Raw genomic sequence first — 20102 nt, 5'->3', positions numbered from 1 at the left:
ACTCCAAATTTGAAAATATTCTCCTGAAAATACGTTTGCCACTAGAAGCAAGTGAAACAATGCCACAAATTTTCTAACCAGTGACTCACTCCCATGTGTTGATCACCCAGATCAAATAATCCACATATCAGAAAAATTTCAGATTCTATACAATAAAGATCTTTTTGCTCATTTTTACATAACCAAAATTTGAATGTTGTATTATTGAATGTCCAGATAGTAGTCAGTGAACATTTGATAATTAAACTGATGTACTCTACTAAACTCCATATGTTCAGGGATTATTTCTATAATAACTTATAAGAAAAGTATAATTGGAAGTATGGAGCACAGAATAATATATTTTACTGAATTAGAATTTCTGAATAAAGACATTTTTAGCTTTCTCCAATTTATTTCACGTTTAAAATTTCTGAAACTCTAGACACTTATTGTCTAAAAGTATTACAAACACTTTCTGCCTTCTCTCTCACAGTAGTAGGCCTGGTGAAAAAAGATATGGCTTTAGTGCCTTAACCTGAGTTCAAACTCAGCTTTGCCACTAATTGTATCATCTTAAACTTGTAAAACTTAACTTCGTTAACTTCAACTCCTCATCTGTAAAATGTGGAAAGTAACACTGACTTTATGAGGTTATTTTAAAGATTAGATGAGATACCACAGGAAAAGCAAACAGTAGAGTGCCTGCCCATAGTGGGTAGTAATTCCCTCCTGATGCTCAAGTTACAATATTAAATGAATGTACTCAAATTAAGAGGTCAGGTATGCCATCCAATTTAAGCAATATTTCACAATGTTCAAAAGATAGTATTGTTGTTTTGCTTTGTCTGACATAAAATAGGTACTCAATAAATGCTTTGAATGAATAAATGAATAAGTGGATATGGACAACTAAAGAAAAATCTTTAATAAAGTGATCTTTTGTGTTCTATATTTACTAGCAAATTAACTTCAAAGTGCAAAAATAACAAATAATATTGTATAGAGCTTTTTTTGGCATTTATTTAACTTTCAAATAAATTGGATGTAAGTTAGCTTACCCTCCAGAGACGCAATAACCAAATTCTGAATTTTGGGTGATTTTATATCCAATCAAATTGTGGACTAATGAAGGGCAATATTCTTCTTCAGAAAAACAAATGCTGTTTAATATGGCACCAAAAAAAATTCTGATTGTTTTGACTTTTCTTTGACACTCTCAATTATCCACTTAATCTTCTTAGACTTATAAGGTCAGTAATGAAAAAGAAATTAAGATTTTTCCTTTTAAATATTTACCAGAGGCCAGCATGGTTCTAACCATGTTGTAAGATTATCTTGTTAAAACACATCATCTAAACCCAATATCAATCCAACAAACCTTAGGTCTAGGAACCACAATCCCAAATTGACCAATAGAAAGAAAAGATTCAGAGAAGTTAATGGATGCTACTTTAAGAGGCAGAACTGAGAATGAAATCCAAGTTTGTCTAATTCCATAGCCCATGTACTTTGCACCATATTCTGCTGTACTTTATAAGCAAGACAAACAAACTGGTGAATTTCTGGTTTCTAAGAAATTTTGTTTTCGAAGGCAAGTCTCTGTGTGACAATACTGCAAATGTGGCAGCTCATTATAATTGCCTAAGATTCTTGCTATCAACTTTACAACTTAGTGCTCTTACAACGATAATGACTGTATTATCCATGATGTAGTGCTTGTTTAACTAGTTTTGTTAAACTGAAAGACCTGGGCGATAACTTCATGCCATCTATTGCTGAGACAACTATGAGACAGAAGAGAAAATCTGTTTTTCTAATACTAATCAAAATGAATTGAGAGACTAAATTACCCTCAGACATATTTACCACTCCATCTTGGATGAGGTCATTCCCAGAAACATTTTTGGAAAAAAAAAATGAAAAAGATTGAACACCTAACTTCAGATGATAAGATATTTCTCTTTCCTGTTTTTAGAGCATGCTTAGGAAAGGGGGAAAAAAAATCCATAAATCCTCAAGTGACAAAGTAGAGGTTAGTGTTTTTGATCATTAATAGCTTTTGGAAAAATACAAAATCACCATGTGGCACAACTAATGTTGTGCAAACTTCAGCATCATAATTAAAATACACTAAACTAGAATATAAAATGTTCCATGCTTCCAGACTAAGTAATCATGTGTCTTATCTCAAAACCCAGTTATACGTAGCTTTCCGCTGGACTGATTGGAGAGAAAAACAAAGCTGAAGGAATTTCCTGAATAAGAAAGAACAAATGGCAACTGTGTTATGATACCAAGAGTGAAAAATAATTAACTTAATAGAAGCTTTGATATTGTAGAAGATGAAAAGGTATCAGGCTTGCTTTGAGCATTTTGGTAAAAATTTATGTGAGCTAGTAATTTCCTGGAACTCTGAATTTGTATATAGGACATTTTAAGTGTCAAGACAGTGCTTCCCACAATGCGTTAAACATAGAGAGCCCTCAATAAATAATCATTAAATAAATGAAATAATGAAAAACAATTCAGTGAATCTTCCTTATTTTCTATTAAAAATGTATTTCAGTCTATATTCTTTGGTCCTGATGAGTTCTTTTTTCTATGGGACATGTTTTGAATATTTTTCTCTCTTTTGTGGCAGGAGAGGCCCATTTTGTTTTGTTTTGTTTTGTTTTGTTTCTGAAGTTTGCACATGTTGAACATCTGGATTTTGTAGCATCAAAGTCAGTTGACACAGCAAGCCAATAGACAGTATTTTTGCTCATAACCAAATGAGATGCATGCTTGCCTTTTATCAAGCTTCTTCTTAACTCTGTGAGTAGAATCAGTCTCTGATCAATAAATAACAAATCATCTGCTTCATAAATCAGACCTGTCAAAGCAAAGCAAAGTGTCGTGCTGGGGATGCTCTTCTGTGTTTGCTTGGGCCTGGTAGCATCTGGTTAATAAAACGGTCTTCTTATACATCTGACAGTTGTTTGGATATTCTATTTCAGCACTGTTCAAGTTTACTATCTATTTAGACTTACTATTTCTCCTCCCCCTTTCTTCCTTCCCTTGTACTGAGATTCTCAGCTCATGTGCATAAAAAGAACTGGAGTGGAAAGGAAGGAAAGTGCATGAATGGACCTTGGATTGCTCATTTGATTTTTTTTTTTTAGGTTAATCTTTGTTAAGCTCACTGTATTTCTTCTAGCTATATGCAGTTTCCATTGTATGATCATGAATTTACTGAAGTTCGTGAAATTAATGATCATGAATCAAAATGGTAATAACTTATAAACCCATCTTGTAATTTTCTTTCATATTTATTCTTCTGTAAGTTTTAATAATAATATTAACAGCTAACATTTTTTAATACCCTTCTTGCTGTCACTGTTCTTGATTCTCAGTATTAAGTTGGCCTCTTTTAAATCTTATGTAAATCTTTTGAAACAGTTGCTATTATTATCTCTGTTTGAAAGACAAGAAAAAAGTTAAATTACTTGCTCAAGTTCATGTATATAGTGTTAGAACCAAATAAGTCAACTTCTAGAGCCCACACTCTATATCATCATCACTCAAATGTACTCTTTCTATCTTGTTTCTCATCCTTTTTAACTTAAATTCAGTATTTCCTCCAATGACCATGTTATTTTCTTTAAGAAACAGTTTCATTCATTCTAGTTGTGTCCAATACCTGCAGGCTTTATGGGTACGATATATACCAAACTACATTGTACTCACTCTTGAATTGTTCCCTACTTTATTCATGCAAAAATTTTGACATACTATGCTGTAAGCTTTTTTTTGAACAAAAACTACATTTATTAACTCCCTCAGTAACCTCGAAGCATCTAGTAGAGAGTAATTCATTGCACGTGTGATTAATATGGGTTTAAGTGAAGTTAGTATTTCCTATAACTGCTCTGAAAGATCCTGAATATTATGAATAGTTTGGTTTGTTTAGAGTGTGTGATTTCTGAAATAGTGTTTTTTACTCCAAATACCAGCCTTTCTAGCATTTTAAATCAGAGCTATTATTTAATGAGTTATTAAATGAAATGTTTTAACAACATTAATTCAGTGGTTAAGAATGGAATCTAATAAAGCCCTCTACCCACATCGCTAAATTCCCATTATTATGATTGTTTGATATTATTACCATGACAGAAGATGATAAACAAGTTTTGCCTCTTTTTCTCCTTCTTTGAAGTCCTTGCATTCATTTTTCAGTCTTATGTTCAAACATTTTAGGGATGACAGTTGGGTATCTTGCTTCCCAGACTTATTATTCTGGACTACAAATAAAACTCTTGCAAAAATTCCAGAAGGGAGAATCATTTCATTTTTCTCCATGATATCCATCTTTTGTTTTTCTTCTCTCCAGTACATCTCTACCCACTTCCCATTTCATTTCTTTCCAAAACCCTTCCTTATAGCACGTCCTCTCAGAGTGCAACTGTAAGCATCAGGTTTCTTATTTAGAAGATATATAGTAGTGGTTAAGATCATGGATTTGGATAAACTGCCTGTTCAGCTGTGTGACTTTGAGCAAGTTACATATTTCACCTCAGTTTCCCCTCTTTAAGGTGAAGATTATAATACCCACCTAATAGGGTTGTAATAAGAATTAGGCAAGCCACTTTTCTAGAGCTTTTACAAAAGAACCAGGCACATTGTAAAGGCTGAAAAAGTATTCACTAAATGAATAAGTAATGTTACCTTTGTGTTGAGAATTTATTCAAAGCCTTCTATGCACTTATAAACTAAGCTCCATAATGCCACTCAGAGTGATTGTATTGCTTTATATTTATTTCACAGTAGGTGACAAAGCATAAATCTAAGAGGAGACGTAGAAAAGATTTCTGATTTTCTCACGGTCATTCTCGCACTCCAGCCCTTTTACTGCACAATTAAAGAGTTGTTTTCTGGAGATATGGGGCAATTCATCTTTCATTGATAGTTTTACCCAGTCTTTTACATCAAAACAAGCAGTTAAGGTCAATATGCCTGTGTTTCTACACTTGAGGGTGTCTGTTGCCTATGAATCTCGATTGCCCCAAAGTCCTTCTTGAGAGCAGAGCTCAGAAAGACTTTGGGATTAAAACACTGTGTATTCTATGAACTCTGACAGGGAGCTAATTGTACCTGGCACATGCCTCTTGTCTTGTTAGCTTTCTGGTTTGGCATCGTTGGTATTGCCTGTCCTTTTTCTGTTGAATTTAATCCATCTTTAGAGACAACGCAGCACAACTATTTCCTACAACTCATTGTATTCTTTGAACTTAATTTACTTCTTATTAAATTTGGATTCTGTTTTTCATTCACTCCATTCATTGACTCTCCAAGTAATAAGACACTTTAAGCAACATAGTATGCACTATGCTTAGATAATCAAAATTGATAGTTTCCCTTTCTAATTCATAGATGGTATATATATATATATATATATATATATATAATTTAAAAACTTCAGAGTTGAAGCTGATCTCAAATGGCATTCATAGAGCTGTCTCACACAAACGACTCATGGCAAGTGCATAAATATACATTCTCTTCATCCAGTTCCATGTGCCAGAGCCCATTTTTCTTATCACTTACAGTGATGTTTTTCTACTGAGCCAGTTTGTTCAGTATATCTTCATTTAGTCAGAGGCTGAAATATCTTCCCAATGGTCTGAGCTAATGTATTTCAAAGGTGAATCCTTTCTTATCCACCTCAAATATATTATATATTTTTAATCTACATTTGAACTCTTTAAAACAACACGTTAATCCCTATAAGCTGTAAAGGGGCATGTTATTACCACATTCCAGTTGTTGGAGGCCTGGTACATTTGATATTTATAAAACCAGATTTTGTCCATTTAAAAACAAATGTACGGACGTCTAGAATTCAGTAAAGATGCTAGAGTTTGGATCACATTCTGAAAGAAGAATATAATAAAACTGAGAAATTTGGATTAGAACTAGAGATCAAAGCAAGAAAGTATAAAGATTCCTAAATTTATTATTTTAAGCTTTATTTTTTGGAAGGGAGTTGGTCTTAAAAATTGCAACCTCCTTTCTTGGTATTTTAAAATTCCTTGTATATCCTTATTACTGCTTTTCTCCTCACCTCAAAGGCTCAAAGTTCACCTGAGTTCTTTTTTATTTTTATTATAGAAAACTTCAAAACACCAAAAAGTTTAAAGAATATTTTAATAAATGCTGGTATCCCAATACTAAGCTTTGTAAAATTTTAATATTTGTCATATTTTCTCCAGATCTTCTTTTTAAGAGATAAAACATTGCAGATGTATTTGGAAATTCTATTGATACATGTATCTCTTTGCAATCCCATTTTGCCCTTCTTCCTTACTTTGACACACCCATCATCTTGAGTTTTGTATATACCATCCCCATGTGTGTTGCTACCTTTACTGTGTATTTGTATAGCCATAATGTATATTATCGATTTATAGGTTCTCAAATTTAGAAGAAGTGAATCATACTAAATACATTTTTTATAGATTAAATTGAGTTTTCATTCAATTTTGTTATTTGTGAAATTTATCCATGTGGATATGCACAGTTCTAATTTTTTTCAGTTTAATGGCTTTGTGATATTCAATCACAAGCATTCACCACAGTTTACCTATTCATTTTCCTATTGAAGGGTAGCTGTTCCCAGTTTTGACCTTTGTGTACAATGTTGCAATGAATTGTCTTGTTTGTATTTCCTTGTAGAAATGTTGCACTGAATGTTTTTAGGAGTGGAGTTACTAGATTTAAGTGTATACTCTGGTTTTCCTGCATATTGTCAAATTTCTTACTAATATGACTATTTACCTATCTATTTTCTGGGATATAAATCTGCGTTTTTTCACATTCTCCCCATATGATCTTTGTTTTTTTCCAAGCCATTGAGTATAACATTGTACTTTTAAATTCACATTTCTCTAATTTCAAGGGAAGACAACCTTATCTGTAATATGTTCTTTAAATCCTTTGCCTCTTTTTTGATCGTATTGTCTTTTGCTTTTGACTTACAGAAATGCTTTATATATTTTGAATATTATTCCTTTGTTGATCATATGATGTGCAAATATCTTCTCCCAGGCTATATGTATGTTCATGGTGCATTAACATCACTTTTCTTATTGTTACTATTTTTTTTTTAATATAGCCATATATATATCAATATTTTCTTTCACGACTATGGTTTCTGAGTCTTGTTTCAAAAATCCTTGTATATTACCAGTTGAAAAAGATATTCTTCTAGGTTATTCTAGAAATTTAAAATTTTGCTATTCACTTTTACAAATAAAATCCATTTTTCCTGTATAGTATGTGGTGCAGATAATCATTGATCCAGAACTATTTATTGAATAACTGGTGTTTTCTCCTCTGCCATCTCCATCATATATCTAGATTACATAAGTGAAAAATCTAGGCTCTTTTTAAAGTTCTACTGCTCTGTTCATCTATCCCAGATTAAATAGCATAATGTCTTGAGTTTTAAGGCCTTAAAATGTTTTAGCTACTAGTGAATAAGTCCCTTCACCCTATTATTATTGAAACTCTTCCTTCTTATTCTTTATTTTTGCTCTTTGGTATTATGAATTGGCTTATAAAATTTCATGAAACAGCTATAGAGATTTTGATTGGTGTTACATTACACTTATGGATTAACTTGAAAAAAATTTGATATCTCTAGAAAATTTTACCTTTCCATCCATAGACTTGACATATCTCTTCATATATTTAGATTTTCTTTAATTTCTCTTTATAATCTTTTATTTTATCAAGGAAAATATATTTTTAGAAAAATATATTTTTAGAATTATTCCTAGATATAAGTTTCATTGCTTTTGTGAATGTTATTTTTTTCTCTTATAGTTCATATATATTTATTGACAGTATATGGAAGATATTGATATGTGTTTTCTATTTATGCCAAATTTATTTGCTAGATTTACTTATTTATCTATTGATTCTCTTAGATTTTCTTGGTAAAAAATCATAGCAACTAAAAAAGGGTGGATTTTTTTTTTTTATCCAATTAGCACACTCTTTCTTTTTTTCTCATTTATTATTGCATAAACTAGGACCTCAGTACCATTTTACCAAAAGTGGTGAAAGTGAATCTACATATCTTTCTCAGAATTTTAATAGAGTTACATTTACATTTCCTACTTAAAGGAGACTTTTGGAGATACTGGCCATTAGAAAAAGCTGGATAATCATTTCTGATAATAGCCTTCTCATGATTGTTCTCCTGCAGCCTGTATTGTGGCATCTTTTGTGTAGGGTGACTGGACATGATGATCTTGCCAAGGGCAGTTGGAAATATGTGTGATTATTATTAATTGTAGTAGGAGCGTGGCATTGTGTTAAACTGTTAAGCCTCTGAAAAACATAGAGTAGTTGATATTATAAAATTTTGCATGTGTAATAATGGTTGCTTACAAGGTTAAATGACTTGACTGTGGACACATAAGTACTATATGATGAACTTAGACCTCAGATTCTGTTTACAACATAGGACAACCATCCTTTGCATCACAAATGTGTCTGCTACATAAATGACTTTTGTTTTGCTGTAGGAAGGGTGATCCTTGTCTCCCCAAACTGGGCAATTACTTTTCTTTCATGTTCTTTCCTCCAGTCTTTTCTTCAGATCACTAGTGGATAAGTCCTACTCTCTCAGAAGATCAACTGATGACAGTGATTTATGATATTAAAGACCCACAATTTCTTGGTACTCTTGCCTTTTCCTGTCTTCTTAATCTAAGGGATTTAGAGATTAAAAGAAAATGGATGCCTGCAGCTCTTGCTTTGCATCTAGGTTATTCTTGTAACTTCCTGAACTAAGGAATATATTCCTTTCTCTAGGAGTCTAGTCTTTCCACCCTGTGGTTTTTAAACCATTTTTCCATACTTCATTCTGTAATGAGTATCTTCCTCATATTCAACATATCTGCCAAATCAGACTACTCACCTTCTATAAGCAATCCAAAATCTTGCCATTCTACTCCCCCCACCCTTATGAAATATTTTTACCTTCCTTCTTTGAATATTAATATTTATCAGTCTTACAAGAATATTACAAGATCCAGGGAAGCATGATTCCCTCAATGAAAATATCTGGTTGCACCTTTTCCCCATTAGCATTTTATTTATATTTCCCTTAAGGATCCTATTCAATTTATCCAATGTTTGTCCCTGGTGGTCCAGTGGTAGAGATTCAGGCTTACAAGGCGGGTGACGCAGGTTCGATCCCTGGTCAGGGAACTAAGATCCCACATGCTGTGGGGCAACTAAGCCTGTGCACCACAACTACTAAGCTTGTGCGCTTCAACTAGAGAGCCTGTGTGCCACAAACTACAGAGCCCATGCGCCCTGGAGCCCACGCACCACACTAGAGAGAGAAAACCCTCACACCACAACTGGAGAGAAGCCCGTGCACTGCAACGAAAGATCCTGCACGCCTCAAGGAAGATCTGGCATGCCACAACTAAGACCCAATGCTGCCAAAAATAAATTAAATAAATAAATAATAAATCTTAAAAAAAAAAATACCATACCATTAAATTTACCCATTTAAAGTGTACAATTCAATGGCTTTTTAAAAGCATATTCCTAGAGTTGTGCAATCATTATGACAATCTAATTTTAGAACATGTTATCACCCACAAAAGAAACTTCATACTTATTAGCAGTCATTCCCTATCTCCCCAATTGCCAAGCTCCAGGCAACTATTAACCTACTTTCTATCTCTATGAATTTGTTCATTCTAGACATTTTATATAAATAGAATCATATAATATGTGACTGTCTTCTTTCACTTACACTTTGTATAATATCTTCAAGTTTCATCCACGTCATTCAGTCTTTCATTCCTTTTTATTGCCAATGAATAGTCCGCTGTACGGATATTCTACAATTTGTTTATTCATTCACTGTTGGTGAAAATTTGTTTCTACGTTTTGCTATTGTGAATTGTCACTATGAACATTTATGTACTAGTTTTTGGATAGATACATGCTTTCATTTCATTTGAATATATACTTAGAAGTGGAATTGTCAGGTCACATGGTAACTCTATCTTTAACAGTTTGAGGAATTGTTAGACTACTTTCCAAAGTGACTGCACAACTTTACAACCCCACTAGCAATGTATTAGAGTTCCAATTTCTTCATATCCTTGCCAACTTTTGTTATTGTCTGTTTTTTTGGGATTTTTTTGTTTTTTGTAGTCTTCCTAGTGGGTGTGAAATGGTATGTCATTGTTTTGCAAGTATTTCTCTCATTCTGTGGGTTATTTTTTAACTTTTTTTTGTGACCTTTAAAACACAGAATTATTTAATTCTGCTGAAGTCCAATTATTCTGTTCTTGTTTTCTCACTTGGGCTTTTAGGGTCATATCTAAGAAACCATTAGTTAACCCAAGGTCATAAATATTACTTCTATGTTTTTCTCTAAGGTTTTCTAAAATATTTTTACCCCTTACATATATGTCTATGATCCATTTTTAGTTCATTGTTATATATGATGTAAGGTAGGAGTCCAATTTCTTTTTTTGCATATGGATATTCAATAGTTTCAACACCATTTGTTGAAAAGACTATTCTTTTTACATTAAAATGTCTTGCAGTAATTGTTAAAACTCAATTCATCATAAATGGAAGAGTTTATTTCTGGACTCTAAATTCTATTCCATTGATCTATTTATCTTTAGGTCAGTACCACACTGTTTTAATTACTGCAACTTTGTAGTAAGTTTTGAAATTAGAAAGTGTGAGTCCAGGAACTTGGTTCATTTTCAAGAATGTTTGGCTGGGTTCTTTCAATTTCCATGTGAATTTTAAGATCAGCTTGTCAATTTCTTTTTTTAAAAAGGCAGCTGGAATTTTGATAGGAATTATGTTAAATCTGTAGATTGATTTGGGAAATAATTTCATCTTAATGATATTAAATCTTTGATCCATAAATGTGGCATGATCTTTCATTTATTTAGATCTTTAATTTTTTAAACTTTTTTATAGTTTTTAATGTACAAGTCTTAAACTTCTTTTATTGAATGGATTGCTAAATATTTTATTTTGACTTAGTTTTATTTTTGAATTGTTCATTGTTAGTGTGTAGATATAAAATTGATTTTTGTACAATGATCTTGTACCTTGCAATTTTGCTGGGCTTGTTTATTAGTTCTAATAGTTTTTTTAGCGAATTTATTAGGATTTTCTATATACAAATTGTGTCACCTGAAAATAAAGATAGCTTTACCTCTTTATTTTTCTTGTCTAATTCCTATGACTAAAACCTACAGTATATGTTAAATAGAAGTGATCAGAGCAGATGTCTTTATCTTGTTCATGAACTTAGGAAGAAAACATTCAGTCTTTCACTATTAGGTATGATGTTAGCTATATGTTTTGTTTTTTTTTTAATAGATCTTTATTGGAGTATAATTGCTTCACAATACTGTGTTAGTTTCTGTTGTACAACAAAGTGAATCAGCCATAGACATACATATATCCCCATATCCCCTTCCTCTTGAGCCTCTCTCTCACCCTCCATATCCCACTCCTCTAGGTCATTGCAAAGCACCGAGCTGAACTCCCTGTGCTATGCAGCTGCTTCCCACTAGCTAACTATTGTACATTTGGTAGTGTGCATATGTCGATATTTTTTATGATGCTTTTTATCAGGGTGAAGGAGTTCCCTTCTCTTCCTTGATTGAGGAGTGTTTTTTTCTATAAAAGGATGTGGCATACTCTCAAACACTTTTTATGTGTCTATTGAAACCACCATGTGAGGTTTATTCTTTATTATCTTAATATGGTGTATTATTTTCCTAAGATTGCAATAACAACATACCATAAACTCTTTGGCTTGATGTAAAGATCCTTTTTGCCAAATAATATTACATTCACATGTTCTGAGATATGGACATATTTTTTGGAGGGGCCACCATTGCACCCACCACATATGGTTCCATGTATTGATTGATTTTTTTTTGGAAGTTGAAACCACCTTGAATTATTGCATTCCTGGGATAATTCCCTTTTGGTCTTGGTGGTTAATGTTTTTTATATGTTGCTAGATTTTATTTGCTAGTATTCTGTTGAGGAATTTTGTGTTGCTATTCATAAGAAATATTTTATCTGTCTAGTGTTCATTTCTTGTGATGTATTTGCCTGATTTTGCTATCAAACTAATAATTAGTTGAGAAGTACTCAGTCCCAGTCCTCCTCTCCCCACCTTCTCCTCCTCTTCTTCTTCTTTGGAAGTGTATTTGAAAGTATGGTATTCATTATTCTTTAAATGTTTGATAGAACTCATCAGTGATGTGCTCTGGGCCTTGGCTCTTCCTGTGGGAAATGTTCAAATTTCTTGTTCAATCTCCTTACTTGATTTAAGTCTATTCAGATTTTTGCTTTCTTCCTGAGTCAATTTTTGTTTTTTGTATGTTTTTTGGAATGTTTCCATTTCATCTAAGTTATTTTATTTGTTGGCATATGGCTGTTCAAAGTATTTCTTTCAAAAACTTTTTTTTTAAAGAAAAGCAGTGAGGTCCCCTCTTTTAATATTGATTTTATTAATTTGAATCTTTCTTTTTCTTAGTCTAGTTAAAAGTTGATCAACTTATTAATGCTACAAAGAACAACTTTTTGGACTTATTGATTTTATCTATTGTTTTTCTATTCTCTATGTTGTAAATTCTTGCTCCAATATCTCCTTTATTCTGATTTCTTTATATTTAGTTTGCTTCCTCCCACCCCAGTTTTTAAGATGGTTTTTTAGTTTGTTGATTAATATCTTTTTTTCTTTTTAATTATAGGCATTTACTGTTCTACTTTTCCTTTTAAGCACTGGTTTTGTAGCACCTTATATGTTTTGATATGTTGAATTTTTGGTTTTGTTCATGTCAAAGTATTTTCAAATTTGTGATTTCTTCTTTGATTGGTTATTTTAGAGTATGTTGTTTAATTTCCATATACATGTGAACTCCCAAGATTTTCTCCTATTATCGATTTTTAGTTAAATTCCATGTGTTCAGAGAATATGCTTTGTATGTTTCCAAAACTTTTAAAGTTATTGAGGCTTGTTTTATGGCCTGGCATATAATCAGTCCTAGAGAACTTTCTATGTGCATTTAAGAAGGATGCATGTTCTGTTTTTGTTGGGTGGAGTCTTCTATAACTTTGTTGGTCTAGATATTTTATAATATTCTTACTGATTTTAAGCTTTGTTGTACTATCCATTATTAAAAGTGGATTAATTGAGTCTCTAACTGTTATTGTTGAATTTTCTATTTCTATTCAATTCTGTCAATTTTTACTTTGACTATATCTTTTTCCAATCTTTTCTTTTCTTCTTTTTTTTTGGTGATTTTTTTTTGAAGTAAAGTTAATTTACAATATTGTGTTATTTTCAGGTGTACAGCAAAATGATTCAGTTATTTTTTTCAGATTATATTCCATCATAGGTTATTATGAGATATTGAATATAATTCCTTGTGTTATACAGTAAATCCTTGTTGTTTATCTATTTTATGTATGGTAGTGTCTATCTGTTAATCCCATAATCTTAATTTGTCCCTTTCTCCCTCCTTCTCCTCTTTGGTAACCATAAGTTTGTTTTCTATGTCTGTGAGTCTATTTTAATTTGCAATCATTTTATTTTTATTTGTATCTCAAGTATGGTTGTTATATATGTACACGTTGGATCATGAATTCTTGTCCTTTCTGCCAATCTCTGTGTTTTAATTGGAATGTCTAATGACTTTACATTTAATACAATTACTGATAAATAAGGCTTCACATCAGTCATTTTGCTAATTGTTTTCCACAGTTTACATTCTCTATCTACCCCTCATCACGGCCTTATTTTTTGTTCAATAGATATTTTCTAGTGTACCATGTAATCTCCTTGTTGTTACATTTACAATATTTTTAGTTGTTTTCTTACTGTTTGCCTGAAGATTAAGTTAGCAACCTAATTTAAAACAAGCTACATTAAATTAATACTGACAATTTCAACAGTATACAGAAACTCTACTCCAATAAAGCTCTGATCTCACCCCGTTCCTCACAACCCTCACCCCCATCCTCATCCCCTTAAAATGTATAAAACATTTTAAGCTTATCAACAAAGTTTTTTTTTAACAAAGTTTTATAAATATTGCTTTGCTCCACTTGAGTTTTAAATAAGAGAAGAAAAGAGTTATAAACAAAAAATACATTTATACTTTAATTCATATTTACCAATATTGTTAACCCTACTGGGTTCTTTTTTGCTTTGTGCAGATTTGAGTTACCATCTAGTGCCCTTACAATTTATCCTAAAGGCCTCCCCTTAGTGTTTCTCATAAGACAGGTTTGCTAGTGACACAGTCTCTGTTTATGTCTATCATTGTGAAGTATAGTTTTTCTGGATATAGAATTCGTGGTTGACAGTCTTTTTATTTCAACATTTTGAATGCCACCCTACTGCCTCTAGCCTCCATGTTTTCTGATGAAAAGTCAGTGAAAGATCTTATTAAAGATCTTCTGTACCTGGTGTGCCATTTTTTCTTGCTGTTTTCAAGATGCTCCATCTTTGGTTACTGACAGCTTGACTATAATGTGCCATGGTGTTGTTGTTCTAATGTTTAATGTATTTGTGGTTTGTTGAGCTTCTTGGATATGGAGAATAATTATTTTATTTTTTTTTTATGATCAAATTTGGGAAATTTTCAGTCAGTATTTCCTCAAATTTTTTCTTCTCCTTTTTTTTTTTTTTCACTTGTCTTCTTCTCATACTCCTGTTATACATAGGTTAGTACAATTGCTGGTATGCCAAAAAGACTTGAGACTCTAATTTTTATCCTTCTTTTTTTTTTTTTTTTCTTGCTGTTCCTCAAACTAGATAATTTCAATTGACCTGACTTCAAGTTCATTGGTTCTTTCTTGTGCCAGCCCAAATCTTCTGTTGAATTCCTCTAATGACTTTTTCATTTTATTTATTGTACTTTTCAACTCTAGGATTTCTATTTGCTTCTTCTTTTATAATTTCTATCTATTGATATATAACATTAGTGAGACATTGTTGTTATAATTCATTTTAATTCTTTAGACGTAGTTTATTTTAGTTATTTCTTCATATTTATAATGAGTGATTTAAAGTCTTTGTTTATGAAGTTCAACATCTAGACGCCTTCTGGGACAGTTTCTGTATACTCATTTTTTCCCAATGTATGGGCCATACTTTCTTGTTTATGAATTTCATTTTTTTTTAGCCAAAAGCTGGACATTTTAGACCTTTGAGATATTGTAATGTGGCAACTCTGGAAATCAAACCCTGCTCCCAGGGTTTGATTGATGCTGTGGCTATTTTGTTGTTGTTTTTGTTGCTAATACTGTAGCTCATGTTTAGTTAGTTAATGATTTTCTTGAGCTAATTCTGTAAAGTTTGCATTTCCTGTAGCATGTAGTCACTGAAATTTCTCCTTAGTTAACTTAGTGATCAATTAATGATTGGTCAGAGATTTCCTTAATTTCCTTGAACCAATAAGTCTTTCACTCTTTATTGAGAAGCTCTATTTGTTGGGACTTACCATCAACACTCAGGAATTTTACAGCCTCACATATTCTTTACTTCTTACTTGGGCAAGACCTCAAAATCTGTTAGTGGTGAGAGATTGAGACCTTCTCAGTCTTTTCCTGGACATGCACCCAGCCCTGCATATGTGTATGAACTTTTAGAACTCCAGAAATATGTCAGAGCTTTTCAAAACCCCTATGGACATCTTGTTCCCCAGATCTTCCTTTTAAATTTTTAGCCAAGTTCTTATTTAATCTAAACTGATACTGCAGCCTTAGGCAGCTCCCATGTTAAACAATTTTTGCTGAAAGTTTTCCACAAACACTTTGGGGATACATATTTTCTTCATTTAGGGAAATTCCTAATCAGGTAAAATAAGGACAACATGATATAAATGGGGTTTTTCCAGGGAGCTGTCAAATAGATCAAATAGTGACAATGCTCTAAGGATAGACCTTTTGAGGTCCAAACCTGGTTTTCCCCTTCCAGTAGTTACAGAGCTTCTGGTTTTCACAGTTACTATGGTTGTGAAGCTGCTGGTTTTCAAGTTTTGCAAGGCTGAGGAGAATGTAATGGGAAGAGGTAAAGTTATAATGCCACAAACCCTGTTGCTCTTACCAAAAGTCAGCAGTTTTTCTTGAATAAACACTCCTCATATTTTTACAAGTCTTTGGCTAACTTCCAGAGTTTGAAAAAGTTGATTTTGCCAGTTTTTACCAATTTTCTGTTGCTTTTAGTGAGAAGTAGATTTATGGAGGCCTCACTCCACTATTCCATATGAAATGTTATCTCCAACTCTAGTGTTTTAATAGTACTCTATTAAAGATACTTTTTAACTAAGCTGTCCATATTGGGAACTGATTACATTAAAAAATACTTGTTTAGAGACTAACAAAACATTTAGACGTAAGAGCAGAGTCATAGCCTTTAGCAAAATTAGGACAAATATAACCAAAATATAAGTATTTAAATACAAATGTAAGGTAATATATGACAAGTTAAAAAATGTCCAGAACGGAACACTACCTGTCTCATAAGGTTAAACTGGATTAACATGGCTGCTGAAGTACAGTTTACACCTGTGTTCTTTAAGGTGAAAGCCAATCAAGATCCGAGATAGATTTAAAGGAAAATAAGTGTTATGAAATACCTGAGGGAAATTATCACATTGTTGTTAGCACTAGGATATCACAACCTTACCAAGTGTTAAGAATAGATCTGGCGGAGGCCGGCGCCAAAGTGACCGCGGCATGGAGGGGTCTGCCTAACTGGGGCCCGTGGCCCTGCGTCTTCTGGCTGCGACGCGGGTCCTATGCACGCGGCAGGGCCGCAGCCGCCGGACGGCGGGAGCCCGAGGGGCCGGGAGGCGAGCCGGGGCCCCCAGGCGAGTGTGGGCACCGTGTCCACAGCCAGCGTCCCCGAGGCCGCGCTCGGGCCATGATGACCGGTGAAGCTGCGCTGCGACAGCGCGGCCAACTTCTTCCCTGTGTCCAGTAGTGGTCTGGAGGGTTATTTGTCAAGGTGTAAAGAACTCTACCACTCTTAAGACAGTAAACTTCACGGGGTGTAATCTGACATGGCAGGGAGCAGATCACATGGCCAAGATCTTAAAGTATCAGACTACCAGAAAGCATGAAGAAACCTGGGCTGAGAGTCTTCATTCCAGGAGACCTGATCTTGACTGTATGGCTGGCTTGAGGCGCATCACTCTGAACTGCAACACGTTCATTGGTGACCTGGGTGCAAGTGCTTTGGCAGAATCTCTTAGTGAGGATTTATGGCTTAGAGGCTCAAAGATTTGGAAAGAGATAGTTTAACAGAAAAGATTTGTCCTTGGAGAACGGAGCTCATGCTTTCAGTCGGGAAGTGAATGGATGTCTAGAAAACGGGAGCCGGACAAGTGGTGAGGAGCACAGAGTGGAAATAGCAGAGAAAAAGAAGTCCCCCAAACCTGTTTGCAAACTTTGCATGCCCAGGAGAAGCAAGTACGATGGAGAAACAAAATGTAAGAGCACTTGACTCGTTTGACCTCGTTGGAGTCTGGTACCGCCTAAGGGGAGGACAGACTTGGTGCCATAGGGTCTATCTGTTCCCCCCACACACAACCCCTCCACCGGCAGTACTTGTTTTTTGTGTATCTTTTTTTTATTTTTTGGGGGGTGGGGGGTGGCTGTGTTGCTCGGCTTGTACAATCTTAGTTCTCCAACCGGGGATCGAGCCCGGGCCCTCGGCAGTGAGAGTGCCGAGTCTTCACTGGACCGCCGTGGAATTCCCTCTTGTGTATACTTCTAACTAGCTTAGATATATACTTTAAATTTTTGTCTTCGACCAAGTTATAGAGCATTAGATCCCCCAATGTGGTTGAATTTATGAGGTATAAGAAAACAGGAGCTGCTGATATTTATGACTTGTAAGTGACATGCCTGTGGAAGCTAAACATTTATTCTTAGACTCCTTCCCCGCTTGTAGTCAGAGTAACCCTTCTGGAATTTAAAAATAAGAGCCTGGGACTTGAGCTCAAGTCAGGTGCTTGGCCACTTCATTGTTTGACAAAATAAGCAGAGGCTCTGTTTCCTTGTCCGTCTCAGGGTTGGGCCCTTCATACAAGAGCTTGTGTTAAAATGGCCTAGCAAACTGGCAGGTGCTAATTTGATGACTTTATGAAGACGGTGGTTGCTTAGAATAAGAAGAGAAGGATATTTAATCCTCAGAACCTGGTCTGTGCACCAGTCTGCTAATGCTGAAGAACTGTACCTTGGCTGTGAACTCTTTATTCATAGTGGCTTTTTTGTTTCTTTTCTGTAAGCAGCTGAAGTCTCATGTAGCCCCAGGATTACAAGGCAAACTACCAGGCAGACCACCATCACATCTCATTTCACAAGGGGGTCAGTATATAATGAATGGACAGCCCCCATTTTAGGCCCCACTGTTTTTGGTAAAACACATATAGAATTAGTAGGATGTAACTTAGTAATTCTAACTTCCACATTGCTTAGGTTTTCCTTTTGATATTCTGTTTTTAGACACTCATGAACAGCATTTCTGAAGACCTCATCCATTTTTACTCTTAGCATAGGAAACTTCAAATGTACATACACAAAATACCAAGGATAGTAAAATGAACCCCTGTGTACCTATCACCCAGTATCAACAGTTAACAGTTCCTGGCTGTTGTTTCATCTATACCACCATATGCTCCAAGTGAAAATTATTCCAAATGGATTACAACTCCATACACACCCATGTCCCCCCAGTTGGATTACTTTGAAACAAATCGGACATGTCATCCACAAATACGATATTTCTAGATGACAAGGTCTCTTTCTCTGACAAGTTTTTTATTCATATTTTGCTATAATTGCTAACATCTAGAAAACAGTCTTTTGAAGAAGACAAAACATGCCTTACAAAGTGTAACAGTTCCTTACTAACAAATATATAGCAGTGTTCATACCTCCCCTTGTATAACAGGGTTTGGTTGATTTGTTCCTTAAGCCTTTCAAGTGATAGATTCCTTATTTTCTTGCCATTTCTTTAAAGAAAATAAGTCTTTTGTCTAATAGCTTCTAGGTCTGGCTGACTGCATCGTTTCGGTGGCGAATGTGTTCCCTTGTCTCCAGTTTTCTATCAACTGGTAGTTAGGTCTAGAGTCCCAATCAGATTCCAGCTTTATTTTGTGCGACTTCATTGACGGTATGGGGCTGTCCATCAGAGGCATGTAATGTCTCTTCGGTGATTCTAGCAGCTGTTGATCAAAGTCTAGATCCATTATTTCTTAGGGTTTGCAAAACGGTGGTATTCTAAACCTGTCATCCAAAGTAACATTAAGCTCGAAGCTTGTTTTAGTGTCCTGGCAAAAAGGGCTTCTCCTTGGAGGGAAGAGGGTGTCCAGGCCCTGAATCTATCCAAACAGAGGGTACTCTTGGTATGGAGGAATATAAGTTGTTTTGTGCCCACTGCAAATGTAGGGTCTGGCTGAGCTACCAGTTGGCCTTACTGTGTGTGACAGCCCTGCCAAACAGAAACCTGAGGAAGACCCTGAAAAAGCAAAATCAGGTGATTCTGTCGATGAAGAAGAAAAAGAGCAGGTAGGGCTCGCGTTTCAGTTTCTTAACTCTGCCTTATTTTGGTACACTTGCTGGTAATTGTGAATTTACACTTGGTCTGTCTCTGGACCGTAAGTGACTGAGAGGGTGTTAGAACATATCCCTGGACCCAGGGCAGTACGAAGTGTATTATGGTTAGAGCCGAGGACTCAGCAGGCCCGTAACTTTGGTGTGTTCTCTCCTGTCTACCTTCCTACCTCTCCAGCTGTCAAGATTTGACAGTCAAACCAGCAGATGTGATGCGTTTAAAGCATTTCCTTCTGATGTCAGATAAGCTCCTTTCCCACATCGAATCTCTCTATAAAAGCAGAGTTGTTGTGTTAAAAAAAAAAAAAAAAAAAAAGAATAGATCTGGCTCTGTGTGGAACTTGTAACTAAAGACATTCTGAATAAATATTCTTGAATTTATACACTAAGTCACATAATTTCACCTCACATAACTCACTGTTTCTGGTTTC

The 20102-nt window shown here is 34.4% G+C and overlaps 2 long non-coding RNA genes across 2 annotated transcripts in view; both read right to left on the bottom strand.

The window, feature by feature from the left end:
- The window catches only part of LOC309641535, a 352162-nt gene that overhangs the window by 10222 nt on the left and 321838 nt on the right, over positions 1–20102 (bottom strand). The gene's annotated exons all lie outside the window — the stretch shown is intronic.
- Positions 13319–20102, bottom strand: part of LOC309641461 — a 275557-nt gene continuing 268773 nt past the window's right edge. The window contains exon 2 of the long non-coding RNA XR_014252615.1: positions 13319–19101. This is a non-coding gene — a long non-coding RNA (uncharacterized lncRNA). The remainder of the gene's footprint in view (positions 19102–20102) is intronic.

This window comes from Balaenoptera physalus (assembly GCF_965194825.1).
Source record: "Balaenoptera physalus genome assembly, chromosome: 1".
Taxonomy (NCBI): Eukaryota; Metazoa; Chordata; class Mammalia; order Artiodactyla; family Balaenopteridae; genus Balaenoptera; species Balaenoptera physalus.
This window is presented reverse-complemented; position numbering and strand designations above follow the sequence as displayed.